Source organism: Crinia signifera, chromosome 8, assembly GCF_055691185.1.
Source record: "Crinia signifera chromosome 8, ASM5569118v1, whole genome shotgun sequence".
NCBI lineage: Eukaryota > Metazoa > Chordata > Amphibia > Anura > Myobatrachidae > Crinia > Crinia signifera.
Window position 1 is genome coordinate 161,229,131 of NC_139224.1, and position 9,116 is coordinate 161,238,246.

Below are 9,116 nucleotides of genomic sequence, written 5' to 3' on the forward strand. Positions count from 1 at the left end.
TGCGTTAACATATATCACCAAATCAGGGCCAATCACTGGTGGATTAACCGTAAAGCAACCTGATCAAACACAGAGCCGAGCGGGGTCCCAGGGGCCCACGCACAGGACTACTTAATAAAGGGAGTGTTTACTAGAGCTGGTGCTGCTGGGATCATTGAATATTTCTGGGTACCGGGAGACTGGCGCACCCATCTCCCTGCTCTGTCGCGGTGTTGCTCAGAGAAAGAGGAGTTGCCTGACACACACCACCTCCAACGTGGATGAGTGAACTTGCTGCTTGAGAAGCCGAGGTGCAGATCATCCACAGCAGTGCCCTCACAGGCAGAGAGGCCATTCAGGACCGGTCACAATGGCTGCACCTTGCAGGGCTTTGGGGATGTGGGTGGCACTGCTGCTGAAAGGCAGTTCCTGCAAGGGGTCAGGATGCTGCTGTCGGCCAGCCGCAGGATAAGGGGAACTCGGCGCCCTTAGCAAATAATCTTCTGCCTGTATGCTAGAGTTCTCGTCCTCCTGGTGCGGCCACCATATCCGCTACACACCACCTGGCAGCTGCTGGCCTCCGACCTTAAGGGTGAATGCACCGGGGGATGGAAAAGGGGCATTATATATACCCAGGGGGCCAGGGGATGCGCCCATGGAAACGCCGAGCTTTCGCAGCCTTGTGGGCGAATTTGCCCTGCAAAGGGGGGCGGGCAGCAAAGCAAGCGGAGGGCAGGCTTAAAAAGACACGCAGCGCTGAGAACGTCGACCTTTGCTGTTTTTAAGGATGATTGACGATGGGAATCTGCCCACAACATATGTTGAAGTTTTAAGCAATAGATTTACACTTTCTCCACAAGTTTTGTGAGTGCCGCCTCAAGTAACTCACTGTATATCTGCAGTGAGTTCTTAAGGAGTGGCACAGGAACAAATACAGGATTTTTGTGCTGGGCTTAATTAATTTTTTTTTTTTTTTTTAGAGTGGACGTAATGCTGGACAAACTATGTAATTATTGGTTCCCAAACTGTGCGCCTAGGCTCCCTGGGGTGCCTCGGAGCACTTGCAGGGGTGCCTCAGGTTGGTGGTCCAGAACCAAATAAAATTATTTATGGCCAATGAAACCGGCAAAATCAGTGCTTGTGGCTTCCAATTATAAATATGTGGGGAAACAGAAGTGAATCATGTTACTCACCACATAACTGGACCTACGGATAATGGATGAAATTTAAGCACAACCTATTTCATTTAATTTTTATTTTTTTTGTTCTTGGTAACAAACTTTGGCCTAGGGGTGCCCTGAAAAATATTCTGATACTCTAGGGTGGCGTGATTCAAAAAAGTTTGGGAACCTCTGGGCCTTAACCAATGACAAATAATCAGTGGCATTCATTTAAACCAGGCATGTCCAAACGATGGCCCTCCAGCTGTTGTAAAACTACAAGTCCCATCATGCATTGCCAGTTTTGCTATTAGGGAATGTAAAGCACGCTGGGATGTGTAGTTTCACACCAGCTGGAGGGCCACAGTTTGGTCATGCCTGATTTAAACACTGACAATTAAATGTTATTCATTAGAAGTCCTTAAAGTTGAACAATTGCTGTCAGTGAGTCTGATGTACTAGTCTGTATTAATACCAATTCTCATTACGATGTGACATTATCATACCTCCCAACAGTCCCGATTTTATCGGGACAGTCCCGATTGTCAGGGCCTGTCCCGCTGTCCCACCCGCGGGCGGCAGTGTCCCGCGGTGTGGGGGGGCTGTTGGGAGTCCCCCCCCCTGTCAGCTGCTAAACAGCGGGGAATAAACGCTGTGCGCATGCGCACAGCGTTTATTCCCGCAGCCATGGGGCTGGGGGCATGGCTAGAGGCTCACAGAGCCTCTGGGTCATGCCCCCATAGCGGCCAAATGGGTGCGTGGCCTCGCGGAAGAGCCGCGAGTATAGGCCACGCCCCAAATTAGGCCACCACACCACCCCCCCCCCCCCCCCCCCCCGAAAATTTCTACGCGCCTCCGGTGCAAAGCAGCATCGTCCCGCATCCAAAAGTGACTAAGTTGGGAGGTATGCATTATTGGCAGTAATACTTGGCTACAAGGACACATACCCAGCATATCAATAAATTTAGAGCAGATTAATTCCTCTTTCAATTAAATTCCTTACACACCCATAAAACCTTTGCAATTATAATGTATTCCAAGAAATCAGTTCAGTATTTATAAATTCATTAAAAGTTCTGTGCATGCAGCATTTTTATTACCTGTCAGGAGTACGAGGAACACCCACAGCGACACACATCTGTCCATCTTCAGGCTGGTGTCACCCTGCACAGAAGGAAACACAGCCAACATTATTCCTATTGACAGAAAGTTGGAATTTATGTATTTATTTACAATTTCGTATATAGCGCAGCAGATTCCGTTGCTCTTAACAATTGTAGACAGTGATAAACGGGTGTGGATCATTAGGTCTACAGCATGTTTGTCGACAGCCATTAGGTCGACACCACTAGGTCGACATGGGTCTAGGTTGACATGGGACAAGGTCGACAGGTCATTAGGTCGACACAAGCATTAGGTCGACATGGGCAAGGTCAACTGTCAAAAGGTTGACATGGTGTTTTTCACTGTTTTTTGACCCGAATGTCGACACAGTCAACATTGACACTGAAATGTAGCACCACTGCGCTCTCCATGCTTCGGGCTCCGTGTCTCGCTGCGCTCAGCACAATATTTTATTCTCCCCACGGACCCTAGTGGATGGTAGGGCATGAAATACCAGCTGTCGGCACAAGTCGGCTAAAAAAAAAGTGAAAAACCCCATGCCGACCTAATGCTTGCCCATGTCGACCAAATGCTTAAGACCTACACCCATGCCGACCTAGACCCATGTCGACCTAACACTTGTGTTGACCTAATGACCTGTTGACCTTGTCCCATGTCAACCTGGACCCATGTCTACCTTTCAGCATGTCGACCTAGTGGTGTCGACCTAATGACTGTCGACCAACATGCTGTTGACCAATCGAACGTATCCCGATAAAACAATCTGGGTAGAGACAGACCCACTTGGAGGTAGGAGAGCCCTGCTGCAAGCTTACAATCTATAGGTATATACAGTAGGAGGGAAACCCAAGGACAGGCACCAGTAATAGCATAGCAGTCCCACCAAGTTACAAGTCCAGAAGGGAAGCTATATAATACATAAGTGCCTCAAAGGTGTGTGTGGTCAGGGCTGGATTAAAGGGGGGCAAAGGGGGTCAGTACCCCCCTCTAGCTAGGGGCCCCCTGTGGTTGGCATGAATTTATTTATTTTTAATTAAAATTGTTTTTGTATTTTTAGCTAAAGGTTTTGTGCATGGGAGTGGCGTAGTGCTGCAGCTTCTCCTATCTGCCAATGTGACAATGATTAATGGTGCTGAGCATCGGGAGCCAAGGCACACTGACTGCACAAGTGTGCAGTACATTACTGGGCGTTGACTAAGTCCCATAACACTTTGCACATGAGGGCAGAGGCTGATAGGGTTGTGCTGAGCTCTGATTGGTGGAGCTCATTACATGCTTCTCAGGCCCATGGAGGAAAGCAGCAGCAGTCTAGTCATGGGAGGGTTTTAATCAGAGGCAGCACTGAGCCTGTGAGGTCTCCTATAGTCCTACAGAGCAAGGTGCAGAAGGACAGACACAGGCTTTTCATGTGGTATGTATGTATATATGTATATATATATATATATATATATATATATATATACTCGGCGTGCGGCCTGGCACTCTCCCAATTCTCGTCCGCCCCGGTGTCCTCCGGATGATATTTGTATTGGTTATACTGCAAAGCAAACTGCGGCACTCCAGGGTCTTGTAAAGGTATCAAAAAGGCATTTATTGAGTAAATGCAAACTCCGACATTTCGGGGATCAAGCCCCCGTTTTCAAGGTGTAGGTGAGACAACACATATATAAATACCACATGAAAAGCCTGTGTTTGTTCTTCTGCACCTTGCTCTGTAGGACTGTAGGAGACCTCACAGGCTCAGTGCTGCCTCTGATTAAAACCCTCCCATGACTAGACTGCTGTTGCTGTCCTCCATGGGCCTGAGAAGCATGTAATGAGCTCCACCAAAGTGGGTCTGGTCCCCGGCACTCTGGATTATATAGTTTACTTAGCCCGGTGCCCTCCAGATGCTGCTATCAAAGTAGTTGGCAATACATAATGGACGTTGGCGGCGGCACTCGGATCCAACAAACACACTGTACACGCTTTTTCAGTACAACGTTTCAGCGCCCGTGGCGCTTTTATCAAGAACAATTTTACAAGTGAAACACTCACCATTTATGAAGGAGCTCAGGTCAGTGCAGACCACGCCGCTATCCCCTTCCGTCCTCCCGGTCACTGCCCGGTCACTGCCCGGTCGCCCGGAAGTGACACTGCGACAATTTGGTTGTATACCTAGGTTGCTAGGGAACCGGAGCACGGACGCAGCGTCACTTCCGGGCGACCGGGCAGTGGCCGGGAGGACGGAAGGGGATGGCAGCGTGGTCTGTACCAACCTGAGCTCCTTCATAAATAGTGAGCGTATCACTTGTAAAATTGTTCTTGACAAAAGCGCCACAGGCGCTGAAACGTTGTACTCAAGAAGCGTGTACAGTGTGTTTATTGGATCCATCTCTTATATATTTGGCTACATCTGTCAATCATCTGCGTCTCTAACGCTGGGCGGGGTCACACACCACCCAGCCTGCAAAATCGTAGCCAAATATATAAGAGAAAGAAGAGAACCCTGCATTCCACACACCTATGCCCACCTAACCCCCGCAATAACGCACACCTTCAAACACCAGCAATGCACCAAAAACCACCAGCACGGTCCCGGTCAATGTTCCCTCTAATTTTACGAGGGCTGTGTGCGGCATAAGATTTTGGCTGTGCAACTTTGGAAGGAAATTAAAAATTTTGTGTGTCACTTATATATAACTGGAAAATGACATTCAGCATTTGTGTTAACTTTACTTCAAAATGATTTTAAACATTCAAAACACAGCACACAATGTAGTTAATGGGTGAAACACACATTAATTGAGTCCACAACTGCATAAAGGGACCACTGCTGCTTAGTGCGCTCTGTTCTAATGTCTGTGCGCATGCTCGTCGAGTTGTGTGCGCGCGCACGTGCGCACAGCTTAGAGGGAACACTGGTCCCGGTCCCTGTGCCCCGGCTCCAGCGCTCAGGGCAGTCAGTGTCGCGTCACAAACAAAATCTGGCGGGAACACGCTCCGCAGACACACTGTGCCGAGAAAGCCGTGCGCCCGCTGACTCCTGCTGCTAACCCTGCGCTGAGCCCCGCAAGACTACTTTACTCTGCCTGGCACACCTTCCGCACAAACAATCAGGGCCGCCGAGAGGCAGGGGGGGCGGGTACATATTACCTGGGCCCGGGCCTGCCAGGGGGGCCCGGGTCCGGCGGACACACACTTTAAAAAAAATATTTATTGGGCTGCGGGTGCGCCGGGATGACAAGGACCCGCACGCCCATGTGTCCGGCCACCCGCCCGTCAGCTGCGGCTGCCCCTGCCTTCCCCTGTCTGTCCTACCCCTGCACACAGAGACAGACGCTAGAAGTCATAGTTCACCTCTAGCGTCTGACAGGAAGCACAGCTCTGCACTTCCTGGTAACGCTGCCGGCCTGTGCTCCCTGTCAGAGACGCTGGAAGTGAAAAATGACTTCTAGCGTCTGTCTCTCTGTGCTCAGGGGAAGGCAGGGTAAAGTAGGGGCAGCTGCAGCTGATGGGCGGGTGGCCGGACACACGGGCACATATTAACCCCTTGGCAAGGAGCTAGAACCCCTGGCAACGGAAATCCCCCTTGGCAACGAGCATTAACCCCTGGCAAAAAATATTAACCCCTTGGCAACATCCAATAACCCCTTGCAACGCATATTAACCCCTTGGCAATGAGCAAGAACCCCTGGCAATGGACAATAAACCCCCCTTGGCAACGAGCAAGAACCCCTGGAAATGGACATTAACCCCCCCTTGGCAATGAGCATTAACCCCTGGGAACAAATATAAACCCGTTGGCAACAAGCAATAACCCATTGGCAACAAGCAATAACCCCTGGCAATGCATATTAATCCCTTGGCAACGAGCAAGAACCCCTGGCAACGCACATTAACCCCCCTTGGCAAAAAGCAAGAACCCCTGGCAACGCACATTAACCCCCCCCCCCCCCTGGCAACGAGCAAGAACTCCTGGCAACGGACATTAACCCCCCTTGGCAACGGACATTAACCCCCTTGGCAACGGACATTAACCCCCTTGGCAACGGACATTAACCCCCTTGCCAACAAGCAGGTAATTTATAATTTATTAGAAGCCTTACTGTGGGGGGCAATGTGGTGTGGCATAGTCAGTGTGTATCGACTTTTGTGTGACATCCCATTTTTTTGGGACGGTCCTGCGGGAATTAGACACTGCATGCGTCTAATGAGGCAGGCAGGCAAGGAGGCTGAGGGCATGGCCAGCAGTTCACACAGCACTGGCTATGCCCTCACAGCGACAAAATGGCGCCCCAAAATTTTGCCTCTGGCACGCAAATATATTCCTTTCTCCACTGCCAAAGTTGGGAGGTATGCATTAGGTGTGAGGGGCATTGCAATGTGTGGCATAATGTGTCAGGAGCATTACAGTGTGCAGCATAGTATCATAGGCATTGTGGTGAGCTGCATCATGTTTCAGAGAAATGGTGGTGTGTGGCATAATGTATCGCTCGCTCAGACACTGCCCGGCTGTTCCCGACCCGGCGTGCGGCCTGCGCTGCGTGTCTCGATCATAAGTCACGCTGCGCAGGCCGCAGCGCTGACCACCAGCGCCGGAACCTGCTTGCCGCCGGGCCTCCCACATCCTCCCACATCATACTCGACGCCGGAACCTGCTCGCCGCCGGGCCTCCCACGTCGCACGTGTCTACCCGATGCCTGCCTCTGCACTGCGGCCTCTGCACTGCGACCTTCTAGACCTAATTTGTCTCTGTCCCTGCGTCCCCACCATCTCTGTCCCCACCCTCTGGCCCTTCGTCACCACCGTCTCTGTCCCTGCATCCCGCTCTATGCACCTTTGTCCCCGCCATCTCTCTCCCTGCATCCCCACCTTTCCCCTCACTGTCCCTGAATTTTGCCACAATCTGTGTGGCATAATGTGAATTTTGGCACAATCCATGTGGAATAATTTGAATTTTGTGTCATTCCATGTGGCATAATGTGAATTTTACGACATTCCATGTGAATTTTGGCTCATTCTGTGTAGTATAATGTGTAAGGGGCAAGTATAAGGAGTCTACTATTGTGTTGCATAAAGGGTATATGGTGTGATACACACCCCTATATCCTTTTAATGGCCACACCTCTTTTCTGTAGCTCGCCACTCCAGGGGGGCCCCGTGACACTATTGTACCGGGGCCCAGGATTTCTCTTGGCAGCCCTGCAAACAACTACTGTGGCTGATGCAGAGGCAGAACTCTGGGAGGCAATGGAGTCATCTGCCACCGGGCTCCTGCTCCCAAGGGGGCACCTCTCCTCCCTCTGGACGTTTAAATCAGTTATTTAAAAGCCAATGATATTGCTTCTGTGGCTGAGTTCTGAAATCTATATGTGTTATCTATCTATCTATCTAAACAGAAATATATATTTTATATAAGGTTATATAGGGTTGTATGTGTGTGGGGGGGCCGCCAATATATATCTTGCCTCCGGGCAACTGGAACAAACTTACGCCACTGGGCTGATGCATGCCACCACCGGCCGCCTGAGCCAGCTGCCTGCCACCCCCTCCTTCCTCACAACTACTGTGGCCGATGCCTGCCACCATTGCCCGCTGTGGACACCAACAGGCCACTCATCTCTCAACTGCATGTTTGCCAACACCAGGCCAGCACTATACCACCAACGGATAAAAGGTACTTTTCACACTCCATTGTAACACCCCTTCATGCACACAAATACACACACACACACACACACACACACACACTTTCTTGCCACAACTATACCACCCCATGAACTTTACACCTACCTACAATAACATCCATAACCCCACCACACCACCACCGCCCCCATTAGCGCCCATAATTGCTTTGTAAAAGCAAGACTTTCACCACCAATGTGTAACCTGATGGACGCAGGGACAGGCCTCCTAAAGGAGCCTCTCCTTGCGATGCACAGAGCATGGGCCTCTGTGTATGCGCCGTTACACCACTTCCCCAAAACACCCTCACCGCACTGCCCCTCGCCCACTGCCATGTGTAGCCATAGCCTCCAATGGGGCGCAGCCCCCTACGACGGTGTGAAAAGCGCCCGTAGGGCGCGATGAATCACCTAGTTTTATATATATATATATATATATATATATATCCTCCCTGCAGTTACCCATTGACCAAGTTTATACCAGTGGCTTAACTATAGCACCGCAGCCCCCGCCACCAGACTTACCTATCTCGCTGGTCCCGGCGGCTCCGTTCTTCTGCTGAGGACCACCACAAAATGGTCGTCCCCCTTATAGCACACAGTTCTCTGAAACTGTCTGCTGTATGGGGGCGGCCATTTTGTGGTGGTCCTCAGCAGAAGAACGGAGCCGCCGGGACACACGCGATAGGTGGGGGATTGGGGGGGTTTGCATGGGCGGCGGGTGCTTGGCGGGGTGGCGGGGGGGGGGGCGCCCAAAACTTAGCTACGCCACTGGTTTATACTGTCTTTACTCTGTGTTTTGACAGTGTAATATTCTCCAGTACAGTTTGCGGCCAGTAATGACAAGTGCAAGGGGGGCCACCTGTCTAAAGTGCCCCGGGCCCCCCGAAGGCTTAATCTGGCACTGTGTGTTGTACTTAAATATGATAGGCTTGCCTGAAGAGGTGAGTATTCAGGTAACGCTTAAAAGTTTGGAGGCTAGTAGAGAGTTTTATTGTGCGTGGAAGGGCATTCAAAAAGGGTGGGAGCAGCCCAATAAAAGTCCTGTAATAGTGAACGGAAGCTAGTGATCGGTGTAGAAGAGAGACGCAGATCTAGCGCAGAGCGGAGTGGTCAAGATGGGAGATACAGTAGTTTGTGATAAGTAAAGAGATATATACTGGTGCACAGGGCCGGACTGGGACCA